The following is a 13,606-nucleotide window of genomic DNA, read 5'->3' on the forward strand; positions in this document are numbered from 1 at the left end:
CTAGGTCCCTAGTCCTGGTCTTCGATTGGGGAGAATTCACAGCGAGCAGACCCCCTGCACCAGGTCCATATTCCTGGTCTTTGATTGGGGAATATCCACTGCGAGCAGACCCCGTGCACTAGGTCCCTAGTCCTCGTCTTTGCTTGGGGAGTATCCACTGTGAGAAGACCCCCGGCACTGGGTCCTTATTCCTGGTCTTTGATTGGGGAGTATAGACTGCAAGCAGACCCCTGCACTAGGTCCCTATTCCTGGTCTTTGATTGGGGAGTATAGACTGCAAGCAGACCCCCTGGCACTGAGTCCCTATTCCTGGTCTTTGATTGGGGAGTATAGACTGCAAGCAGACCCCCTGTACTAGGTCCCTATTCCTGGTCTCTCATTGGGGAGCATCCACTGTGATCTGACCCCCTGCACTAGGTCCTTATTCCTGGTCTTTGATTGGGGAGTATCCACTGCAAGCAGACCCCCTGCACTAGGTCCTTATTCCTGGTCTTTGATTGGGGAGTATCCACTGCAAGCAGACTCAAGGCACTAGGTCCCTATTCCTGGTCGTTGATTGAGGAGTATCGACTGTGAGCAGAACCCCTGAGCACTAGGTCCCTAATCCTGGTCTTTGATTGGGGAGTATCCACTGCGAGCAGACCTCCTGCACTATATCCCTATTCCTCTTCTTTCATTGAGGAGTATCCAATGCGAGCAGACCCCCTGCACTAGGTCCCTAGTCCTGGTCTTTGATTGGGGAGTATAGTCTGCAAGCAGACCTCCTGCACTAGGTGTCAGAATGCACCAAAGTATCAACTGAAAAGGATACGATATTCAAAAGGATACAGGAGGTAGGGTCTTCCGGATCCCTGTTCACCCGACTTGATAGTCGTGAAGTCAACAAAGACCTTCCAAATGATACAACCCTCTGGCTGATAAAACAGGCAGAGCGATGGATCACTGGAAAGGGCGTGGGTAAGGTATAGTAATCCAGCCTAGGACAAATTAAAGTATCATGAATAACTGCTCCAACCTGAGTATGATGAGTTAGATAATGACAGGAATGATCACACTGACCTGTATCTCTGGGTAGAACAATCCAGAAGCCTCTTGATGGATTTGAATTGAAGAACAAAACGACAGGGAAGGGAAAATTAGTAAGGGAGACTAATCCCGGACGGAACGAGGCTCACGCTAGATACGGGTTGAATTCACCACAGGATAGCGTCCAAAGTTCAGTTCAAAGTCACTTCCAATAATCCTTGAAAGGCTTCCTTCCCACTTAGGGATCAATCCTTCTGTTAATTCCACAGATGCAGGAGTTAGAAGAAAATAGCGTTTGAAGACAACGTGAGCGTGTGGATTTACACGCGGGCAGGAATCGCGCAGCCTTGGCCAGCCGCACTTGAAGACGAAGAGCGCGTGTGGATTTTACACGCGGGCAGGATTCACGCAGCCTGGGCCGGCCGCACTTGAAGACGAAGAGCGCGTGTGGATGTTACACGCGGGCAGGATTCACGCAGCCTTGGCCAGCCGCGTATGAAGACAAAGAGCGCGTGTGGATTTTACACGCGGGCAGGATTCACGCAGCCTGGGCCGGCCGCACTTGAAGACGAAGAGCGCGTGTGGATTTTACACGCGGGCAGGATTCACGCAGCCTTGGCCAGCCGCGTATGAAGACAAAGAGCGCGTGTGGATTTTACACGCGGGCAGGATTCACGCAGCCTTGGCCAGCCGCGTATGAAGACAAAGAGCGCGTGTGGATTTTACACGCGGGCAGGATTCACGCAGCCTTGGCCAGCCGCGTATGAAGACAAAGAGCGCGTGTGGATTTTACACGCGGGCAGGATTCACGCAGCCTTGGCCAGCCGCGTGTGAAGACAAGGAGCGCGTGTGGATTATCACGCGAAGGGATAGCTCCAGGAATCAGCGTGTGGCGGAACACACGCTATCGAAGGCCCAAAAGTAGCTGTAGGAATATACCAGGATGTAGATCAGAGGTTCAGCTACACGACGCCAATAGAGACGATCAGAAGCAGCGAGTGAAGTTTCTACGCTGCTTAAATACGTGATACCGTATTTCACGTGACGAAGCAAAAGTCACGTGAAGTTAGCGACGTGAAAAGTGTAAACGTCGTTTTCCCGGTAACGTATCGAATAGCCTCCATTTGGAGTAGAACGGTCTAGCTGTTCTACGAGCGTAGCGTCCAGCATGCATGACACTAGGTCCCTTTACCTGGTCTTTGATTGGGAAGTATCCACTGCGAGCAGACCCCCCGCACCAGGTCCATATTCCTGGTCTTTGATTGGGGAGTATCCACTGCGAGCAGACCCCCGGCACCAGGTCCCTAGTCCTGGTCTTTGATTGGGGAGTACCCACTGCGGGCAGACCCCCTGCACCAGGTCCCTATTCGTGGTCTTTGATTGGGGTGTATCAACTGTGAGCAGACCCCCTGCACTAGATCCCTATTCCTATTCTTTGATTGGGGAGTATCCACTGGGAGCAGACCCCCGGCACCAGGCCCCTATTCCTGGTCTTTGATTAGGGAGCATCCACTGCGAGCTGACCCCCTGCACTAGGTTCCTATTCCTGGCTCTGATTGGGGAGTATAGACTGCAAGCAGACAACCTGCACTAGGTCCCTATTCCTGGTCTTTGATTGGGGAGTATCCACTGCAAGCAGACCACCTGCACTAGGTCCTTATTCCTGGTCTTTGATTGGGGAGCATCCACTGCGAGCAGACCATCGGCACTGGGTCCTTATTCCTGGTCTTTGATTGGGGAGTATAGACTGCAAGCAGACCCCCTGCACTAGGTCCCTATACCTGGTCTTTGATTGGGGAGCATCCACTGTGAGCTGACCCCCTGCAATAGATCCTTATTCCTGGTCTTTGATTGGGGAGTATCCACTGCAAGCATACTCCCGGCACCAGGTCCCTATTCCTGGTCTTTGATTGGGGAGCATCAACTGTGAGCAGACCCTCTGCACTAGGTCCCTATTCCTGGTCGTTGATTGAGGAGTATCGACTGTGAGCAGACCCCCTGAGCACTAGGTCCCTATTCCTGGTCTTTGATTGGGGAGTATCCACTGCGAGCAGACCCCCCACACCAGGTCCATATTCCTGGCCTTTGATTTGGAAGTATCCAGTCTGAGCATACCCCCGGCACTAGGTCCTTATTCCTGGTCTTTGATTGGGGAGTATCCACTGCAAGCAGACTCCCGGCACTAGGTCCCTATTCCTGGTCTTTGATTGGGGAGCATCCACTGTGAGCATACCCCCTGCACTAGGTCCCTCTTCCTGGTCTTTGATTGGGGAGCATCCACTGCGAGCAGACCCACTGCACTAGGTCCCTATTCCTGGTCGTTGGTTGAGGAGTATCGACTGTGAGCAGACTCCCTGAGCACTAGGTCTCTATTCCTGGTCTTTGATTGGGGAGTATCCACTGCGAGAAGACCCCCTGCACTAGGTCCCTAGTTCTGGTCTTTCACTGGGTAGTATCCACTGCGAGCAGACCTCCTTAACTAGTTCCCTATTCCTCTTCTTTCATTGAGGAGTATCCACTGCGAGCAGACCCCCTGCACTAGGTCCCTAGTCCTGGTCTTTGATTGGGGAGTATAGACTGCAAGCAGACCTCCTACACTAGGTCCCTATACCTGGTCTTTGATTGGAGAGTATCCACTGCGAGCAGACCCCCCGCACCAGGTCCATATTCCTGGTCTTTGATTGGGGAGTATAGACTGCAAGCAGACCTCCTGCACTAGGTCCATATTCCTGGTCTTTGATTGGGGAGTATCCACTGCGAGCAGACACCCAGCACCAGGTACCTAGTCCTGGTCTTTGATTGGGGAGCATCCACTGAGTGCAGACCCCCCGCACCAGGTCCATATTCCTGGTCTTTGATTGGGGAGTATCCACTTCGAGCAGACCCCCTGCACTAGGTCACTAGTCCTGGTCTTTGATTGGGGAGTATAGATTGCAAGCAGACCTCCTGCACTAGTTCCCTATTCCTGGTCTTTTATTGGGGAGTATCCACTGCGGACCGAACCTCTGCACCAGGTCCCTATTTCTGGTCTTTGATTGGGGAGTATCCACTGTGAGCAGACCCCCTGCACTAGATCCCTATTCCTGGTCTTTGATTGGGGAGTATCCACTGGGAGCAGACCCCTGGCACCAGGTCCCTATTCCTGGTCTCTCATTGGGGAGCATCCACTGCGAGCAGACCCCCTGCACTAGGTCCCTAGTCCTGGTCTTTGATTGGGGAGTATCCACAGCGAGCAGACCCCCTGCACTAGGTCCCTATTCCTGGTCTCTCATTGGGGAGTATCCACTGGGAGCAGACCCCCGGCACCAGGTCCCTATTCCTGGTCTCTCATTGGGGAGCATCCACTGCGAGCAGACCCCCTGCACTAGGTCCCTAGTCCTGGTCTTTGATTGGGGAATATCCACTGCGAGCAGACCCCCTGCACTGGGTCCCTATACCTGGTCTTTGATTGGGTAGTATCCACTGCGAGCAGACCCCCCACACCAGGTCCATATTCCTGGTCTTTTTATTGGGGAGTATCCACTGCGAGCAGACCCCCGGCACCAGGTACCTAGTCCTGGTCTTTGATTGGGGAGCATCCACTGCGTGCAGACCCCCTGCACTAGGTCCCTATTCCTGGTCTTTGATTGGGGAGTATCCACTGTGAGCAGACCCCCTGCACTAGGTCCCTCTTCCTGGTCTTTGGGGAGTATCCACTGTGAGCAGACCCCCTGCACTAGGTTCCTATTCCTGGCTCTGATTGGGGAGTATAGACTGCAAGCAGACCACCTGCACTAGGTCCCTATTCCTGGTCTTTGATTGGGGAGTATCCACTGCAAGCAGACCACCTGCACTAGGTCCTTATTCCTGGTCTTTGATTGGGGAGTATCCACTGCGAGCAGACCCCCAGCACTGGGTCCTTAGTCCTGGTCTTTGATTGGGGAATATCCACTGCGGGCAGACCCCCTGCACTAGGTCCCTATACCTGGTCTTTGATTGGGGAGTATCCACTGCGGGCAGACGCCCTCCATTAGGTCCCTATACATGGTCTTTGATTGGGAAGTATCCACTGCGAGCAGACCCCCCGCACCAGGTCCATATTCCTGGTCTTTGATTGGGAAGTATCCAGTGTGAGCATACCCCCGGCACCAGGTCCATATACCTGGTCTTTGATTGGGGAGTATCGACTGCGGACAGACCCCCTGCACCAGGTCCCTATTTCTGGTCTTTGATTGGGGAGTATCCACTGTGAGCAGACCCATTGCACTAGATCCCTATTCCTGGTCTTTGATTGGGGAGTATCCACTGGGAGCAGACCCCCGGCACCAGGTCCCTATTCCTGGTCTCTCATTGGGGAGCATCCACTGCGAGCAGACCCCCCGCACCAGGTCCATATTCCTGGTCTTTGATTGGGAAGTATCCAGTGTGAGCATACCCCCGGCACCAGGTCCATATACCTGGTCTTTGGTTAGGGAGTATCCACTGCGGCAGACCCCCTGCACCAGGTCCCTATTCGTGGTCTTTGATTGGGGAGTATCCACTGTGAGCAGACCGCCTGCACTAGATCCCTATTCCTGGTCTTTGATTGGGGAGTATCCACTGGGAGCAGACCCCCGGCACCAGGCCCCTATTCCTGGTCTTTGATTAGGGAGCATCCACTGCGAGGAGACCCCCTGCACTAGGTTCCTATTCCTGGCTCTGATTGGGGAGTATAGATTGCAAGCAGACCACCTGCACTAGGTCCCTATTCCTGGTCTTTGATTGGGGAGTATCCACTGCAAGCAGACCACCTGCACTAGGTCCTTAGTCCTGGTCTTTGATTGGGGAGTATCCACTGCGAGCAGACCCCCGGCACTCGGTCCTTATTCCTGGTCTTTGATTGGGGAGTATAGACTGCAAGCAGACCCCCTGCACTCGGTCCCTATACCTGGTCTTTGATTGGGGAGTATCCACTGCGGGCAGACGCCCTCCATTAGGTCCCTATACCTGGTCTTTGATTGGGGAGTATGCACTGCGAGCAGACCCCCCGCACCAGGTCCATATTCATAGTCTTTGATTGGGAAGTATCCAGTGTGAGCATACCCCCGGCACCAGGTCCTTATACCTGGTCTTTGATTGGGGAGTATCCACTGCGGACAGACCCCCTGCACCAGGTCCCTATTTCTGGTCTTTGATTGGGGAGAATCCACTGTGAGCAGACCCCCTGCACTAGATCCCTATTCCTGGTCTTTGATTGGGGAGTATCTACTGGGAGCAGACCCCCGGCACCAGGTCCCTATTCCTGGTCTCTCATTGGGGAGCATCCACTGCGAGCAGACCCCCTGCACTAGGTCCGTAGTCCTGGTCTTTGATTGGGGAGTATCCACAGCGAGCAGACCCCCTGCACTAGGTCCCTATTCCTGGTCTCTCATTGGGGAGCATCCACTGCGAGCAGACCACCGGCACCAGGTCCATATTCCTGGTCTTAGATTGGGGAATATCCACTGCGAGCAGACCCCCTGCACTAGGTCCCTAGTCCTGGTCTTTGATTGGGGAGTATCCACTGCGAGAAGACCCCCGGCACTGGGTCCTTATTCCTGGTCTTTGATTGGGGAGTATAGACTGCAAGCAGACCCCTGCACTAGGTCCCTATTCCTGGTCTTTGATTGGGGAGTATAGTCTGCGAGCAGACCCCCTGGCACTGGGTCCCTATTCCTGGTCTTTGATTGGGGAGTATAGACTGCAAGCAGACCCCCTGTACTAGGTCCCTATTCCTGGTCTCTCATTGGGGAGTATCCACTGCGGGCAGACCCCCCCTGGCAGTGGGTCCCTATTCCTGGTCTTTGATTGGGAAGTATCCACTGCGAGCAGACCCCCCGCACCAGGTCCATATTCCTGGTCTTTGATTCGGGAATATCCACTGCGAGCAGTCCCCTGGCACCAGGTCCCTAGTCCTGGTCTTTGATTGGGGAGTATCCACTGCGAGCAGACTCCCTGCATTTGGTCCCTATTCCTGGTCTCTCATTGGGGAGCATCCACTGCAAGCATACCCCCGGCACCAGGTCCATATACCTGGTCTTTGATTGGGGAGTATCCACTGCGGGCAGACCCCCTGCACCAGGTCCCTATTCGTGGTCTTTGATTGGGGAGTATCCACTGTGAGCAGAACCCCTGCACTAGATCCCTATTCCTACTCTTTGATTGTGGAGTATCCACTGGGAGCAGACCCCCGGCCTATTCCTGGTCTTTGATTAGGGAGCATCCACTGCGAGCAGACCCCCTGCACTAGGTTCCTATTCCTGGCTCTGATTGGGGAGTATAGACTGCAAGCAGACCACCTGCACTAGGTCCCTATTCCTGGTCTTTGATTGGGGAGTATCCACTGCAAGCAGAGCACCTGCACTAGGTCCTTATTCCTGGTCTTTGATTGGGGAGTATCCACTGCGAGTAGACCCCCGGCACTGGGTCCTTATTCCTGGTCTTTGATTGGGGAGTATAGACTGCAAGCAAACCCCTGCACTGGGTCCCTATTCCTGGTCTTTGATTGGGGACTATCCACTGGGAGCAGACCCCCGGCCTATTCCTGGTCTTTGATTAGGGAGCATCCACTGCGAGCAGACCCCCTGCACTAGGTTCCTATTCCTGGCTCTGATTGGGGAGTATAGACTGCAAGCAGACCGCCTGCACTAGGTTCCTATTCCTGGTCTTTGATTGGGGAGTATCCACTGCAAGCAGACCACCTGCACTAGGTCCTTATTCCTGGTCTTTGATTGGGGAGTATCCACTGCGAGTAGACCCCCAGCACTGGGTCCTTATTCCTGGTCTTTGATTGGGGAGTATAGACTGCAAGCAGACCCCCTGCACTAGGTCCCTATACCTAGTCTTTGATTGGGGAGTATCCACTGCGGGCAGACGCCCTCCATTAGGTCCCTATGCCTGGTCTTTGATTCGGGAGTATAGACTGCGAGCAGACCCCCTGGCACTGGGTCCCTATTCCTGGTCTTTGTTTGGGGAGTATAGACTGCAAGCAGAACCCCTGTATTAGGTCCCTATTCCTGGTCTCTCGTTGGGGAGTATGCACGGCGAGCAGACACCCCTGGCACTGGGTCCTTATTCCTGGTCTTTGATTGGGGAGTATAGACTGCAAGCAGACCCCCTGCACTAGCTCCCTATACCTGGTCTTTGATTGGGGAGTATCCACTGCGGGCAGACGCCCTCCATTAGGTCCCTATACCTGGTCTTTCATTGGGGAGTATAGACTGCGAGCAGACCCCCTGGCACTGGGTCCCTATTCCTGGTCTTTGAGTGGGGAGTATAGACTGCGAGCAGACCCCCTGCACTAGGTCCCTATTCCTGGTCTCTCATTGGGGAGCATCCACTGTGAGATGACCCCCTGCACTAGGTCCTTATTCCCATTCTTTGATTGGGGAGTATCCACTGCAAGCAGACCCCCTGCACTAGGTCCTTATTCCTGGTCTTTGATTGGGGAGTATCCACTGCAAGCAGACTCCCGGCACTAGGTCCCTATTCCTGGTCTTTGATTGGGGAGCATCCACAGTGAGCAGACCCCTGCACTAGGTCCCTATTCCTTGTCATTGATTGAGGAGTGTCGACTGTGAGCAGACTCCCTGAGCACTAGGTCCATATTCCTGGTCTTTGATTGGGGAGTATCCACTGCGAGAAGACCCCCTGCACTAGGTCCCTAGTCCTGGTCTTTCACTGGGGAGTATCCACTGCGAGCAGACCTCCTGCACTAGTTTCCTGTTCCTCTTCTTTCATTGAGGAGTATCCACTGCGAGCAGACCCCCTGCACTAGGTCTCTAGTCCTGGTCTTTGATTGGGGAGTATAGACTGCAAGCAGACCTCCTTCACTAGGTCCCTATACCTGGTCTTTGATTGGGGAGTATCCACTGCGAGCAGACCCCCCGCACCAGGTCCATATTCCTGGTCTTTGATTGGGGAGTATAGACTGCAAGCAGACCTCCTGCACTATGTCCATATTCCTGGTCTTTGATTGGGGAGTATCCACTTCGAGCAGACCCACAGCACCAGGTACCTAGTCCTGGTCTTTGATTGGGGAGCATCCACTGAGTGCAGACCCCCCGCACCAGGTCCATATTCCTGGTCTTTGATTGGGGAGTATCCACTGCGAGCAGACCCCCTGCACTAGGTCACTAGTCCTGGTCTTTGATTGGGGAGTATAGACTGCGAGCAGACCTCCTGCACTAGTTCCCTATTCCTCTTCTTTCATTGAGGAGTATCCACTGCGAGCAGACCCCCTGCACTAGGTCCCTATACCTGGTCTTTGATTGGGGAGTATCCACTGTGAGCAGACCCCCTGCACTAGGTCCCTATTCCTGGTCTTTCATTTGGGAGTATCCACTGGGAGCAGACCCCCGGCACCAGGTCCATATTCCTGGTCTTTTATTGGGCAGTATCCACTGCGAGCAGACCTCCGGCACCAGGTCCATGTACCTGGTCTTTGATTGGGGAGTATCCACTACGGGCAGACCCCCGGCACAAGATCCCTATTCCTGGTCATTGATTGGGGAGTATCCACTGTGAGCAGACTCCCTGCATTAGGGCCCTATTCCTTGTCTTTGATTGGGGAGTATCCATTGGGAGCAGACCCCCGGCACCAGGTCCCTATTCCTGGTCTCTCATTGGGGAGCCTCCACTGCGAGCAGACCCCTTGCAGTGGGTGCCTATTCTTGGTCTTTGATTGAGGAGTATAGACTGTAAGTAGACCCCCCGCACTTGGTCCTTATTCCTGGTATTTTAATGGGGAGTATCCACTGCTAGCAGACCCCCTGCACTAGGTACCTATTCCTGGTCTTTGATTGGGGAGTATAGACTGCAAACAGACCCCCAGGACTAGGTCCCTAGACCTGGTCTTTGATTGGGGAATATCCACTACGAGCAGACTAAAAGCACTAGGTCCCTATTCCTGGTCTTTGAGTGGAGAGTATAGACTGCAAACAGACCCCCAGGACTAGGTCCCTATTCCTGGTCTTTGATTGGGGAGTATCCACAGCTAGCAGACCCCCTGCACTAGGTCCCTATACCTGGTCTTTGAGTGGGGAGTATAGACTGTGAGCAGGCCCCCTGCACTAGGTCCCTATTCCTGGTCTATCATTGGGGAGCATCCACTGTGAGAAGACCTCCTGCACCAGGTTTATATTCCTGGTCTTTGATTGGGGAGTATCCACTGCGAGCAGACCCCCGGCACCAGGTCCCTATTCCTGGTCTTTGATTGGGGACTATCCACTGCAAACAGACCCCTTGCACTGGGTCCCTATTCCAGGTCTTTGATTGGGGAGTATCCACTCCGAGCAGACCCCCTGCATTAGGTCCCTATCCTGGTATTTTAATGGGGAGTTTCCACTGCGAGCAGACCCCCTGCACTAGGTCCTTATTCCTGGGCTTTGATTGGGGAGTATCCTCTGCGAGCAGGACCCCTGCACTAGGTCCCTATTCCTTCCTGGTCGTTGATTGGGGAGTATCCTCTGCGAGCAGGACCCCTGCACTAGGTCCCTATTCCTTCCTGGTCGTTGATTGGGGAGTATCCACAGCGAGCAGACCCCTGCACTAGGTCCCTATTCCTGGTCCTTGATTGGGGAGTATCTACTGCGAGCAGACCCCCTGCACTAAGTCCCTATTCCTGTTCTTTGATTAGGGAGCATCCACTGCGAGCAGACCCCCTGCACTAGGTCCCTATTCCTGGTCTTTGATTGGGGAGTATCCACTGTGAGCAGACCCCCTGCTCTAGCTTCCTCTTCCTGGTCTTTGGGGAGTATCCACTGCAAGCAGACCACCTGCACTAGGTCCTTATTCCTGGTCTTTGATTGGGGAGTATCAACTGCGGGCAGACCCCCAGCACTGGGTCCTTATTCCTGGTCTTTGATTGGGGAGTATAGACTGCAAGCAGACCCCCTGCACTAGGTCCCTATACCTGGTCTTTGATTGGGGAGTATCGACTGCGGACAGACCCCCTGCACCAGGTCCCTATTTCTGGTCTTTGATTGGGGAGTATCCACTGTGAGCAGACCCCCTGCACTAGATCCCTATTCCTGGTCTTTGATTGGGGAGTATCCACTGGGAGCAGACCCCCGGCACCAGGTCCCTATTCCTGGTCTCTCATTGGGGAACATCCACTGCGAGCAGACCCCCTGCACTAGGTCCCTAGTCCTGGTCTTTGATTGGGGAGAATTCACAGCGAGCAAACCCCCTGCACCAGGTCCATATACCTGGTCTTTGATTGGGGAGTATCGACTGCGGACAGACCCCCTGCACCAGGTCCCTATTTCTGGTCTTTGATTGGGGAGTATCCACTGTGAGCAGACCCCCTGCACTAGATCCCTATTCCTGGTCTTTGATTGGGGAGTATCCACTGGGAGCAGACCCCCGGCACCAGGTCCCTATTCCTGGTCTCTCATTGGGGAACATCCACTGCGAGCAGACCCCCTGCACTAGGTCCCTAATCCTGGTCTTTGATTGGGGAGTATCCACTGCGAGCAGACCTCCTGCACTATATCCCTATTCCTCTTCTTTCATTGAGGAGTATCCAATGCGAGCAGACCCCCTGCACTAGGTCCCTAGTCCTGGTCTTTGATTGGGGAGTATAGTCTGCAAGCAGACCTCCTGCACTAGGTCCCTATACCTGGTCTTTGATTGGGAAGTATCCACTGCGAGCAGACCCCCCGCACCAGGTCCATATTCCTGGTCTTTGATTGGGGAGTATCCACTGCGAGCAGACCCCCGGCACCAGGTCCCTAGTCCTGGTTTTTGATTGTGGAGTATCCACTGCGAGCAGACCCCCCGCACCAGGTCCATATTCCTGGTCTTTGATTTGGAAGTATCCAGTCTGAGCATACCCCCGGCATCAGGTCCATATACCTGGTCTTTGATTGGGGAGTACCCACTGCGGGCAGACCCCCTGCACCAGGTCCCTATTCGTGGTCTTTGATTGGGGTGTATCCACTGTGAGCAGACCCCCTGCACTAGATCCCTATTCCTGGTCTTTGATTGGGGAGTATCCACTGGGAGCAGACCCCCGGCACCGGGCCCCTATTCCTGGTCTTTGATTAGGGAGCATCCACTGCGAGCTGACCCCCTGCACTAGGTTCCTATTCCTGGCTCTGATTGGGGAGTATTGACTGCAAGCAGACAACCTGCACTAGGTCCCTATTCCTGGTCTTTGATTGGGGAGTATCCACTGCAAGCAGACCACCTGCACTAGGTCCTTATTCCTGGTCTTTGATTGGGGAGCATCCACTGCGAGCAGACCCACGGCACTGGGTCCTTATTCCTGGTCTTTGATTGGGGAGTATAGACTGCAAGCAGACCCCCTGCACTAGGTCCCTATACCTGGTCTTTGATTGGGGAGCATCCACTGTGAGCTGACCCCCTGCACTAGATCCTTATTCCTGGTCTTTGATTGGGGAGTATCCACTGCAAGCATACTCCCGGCACCAGGTCCCTATTCCTGGTCTTTGATTGGGGAGCATCAACTGTGAGCAGACCCTCTGCACTAGGTCCCTATTCCTGGTCGTTGATTGAGGAATATCGACTGTGAGCAGACCCCCTGAGCACTAGGTCCCTATTCCTGGTCTTTGATTGGGGAGTATCCACTGCGAGCAGACCCCCCACACCAGGTCCATATTCCTGGCCTTTGATTTGGAAGTATCCAGTCTGAGCATACCCCCGGCACTAGGTCCTTATTCCTGGTCTTTGATTGGGGAGTATCCACTGCAAGCAGACTCCCGGCACTAGGGCCCTATTCCTTGTCTTTGATTGGGGAGTATCCATTGGGAGCAGACCCCCGGCACCAGGTCCCTATTCCTGTTCTCTCATTGGGGAGCCTCCACTGCGAGCAGACCCCTTGCAGTGGATGCCTATTCTTGGTCTTTGATTGAGGAGTATAGACTGTAAGTAGACCCCCCGCACTTGGTCCTTATTCCTGGTATTTTAATGGGGAGTATCCACTGCTAGCAGACCCCCTGCACTAGGTCCCTATTCCTGGTCTTTGATTGGGGAGTATAGACTGCAAACAGACCCCCAGGACTAGGTCCCTAGACCTGGTTTTTGATTGGGGAATATCCACTACGAGCAGACTAAAAGCACTAGGTCCCTATTCCTGGTCTTTGAGTGGGGAGTATAGACTGCAAACAGACCCCCAGGACTAGGTCCCTATTCCTGGTCTTTGATTGGGGAGTATCCACAGCTAGCAGACCCCCTGCACTAGGTCCCTATACCTGGTCTTTGAGTGGGGAGTATAGACTGCGAGCAGACCCCCTGCACTAGGTCCCTATTCCTGGTCTATCATTGGGGAGCATCCACTGTGAGAAGACCCCTGCACCAGGTCCATATTCCTGGTCTTTGATTGGGGAGTATCCACTGCGAGCAGACCCCTGGCACCAGGTCCCTATTCCTGGTCTTTGATTGGGGAGTATCCACTGCAAACAGACTCCTTGCACTGGGTCCCTATTCCAGGTCTTTGATTGGGGAGTATCCACTCCGAGCAGACCCCCTGCACTAGGTCCCTATCCTGGTATTGTAATGGGGAGTTTCCACTGCGAGCAGACCCCCTGCACTAGGTCCTTATTCCTGGGCTTTGATTGGG

The sequence above is a fragment of the Ambystoma mexicanum genome, chromosome 3q (assembly GCF_040938575.1).
Source record: "Ambystoma mexicanum isolate Mex_15411 chromosome 3q, UKY_AmexF1_1, whole genome shotgun sequence".
NCBI lineage: Eukaryota > Metazoa > Chordata > Amphibia > Caudata > Ambystomatidae > Ambystoma > Ambystoma mexicanum.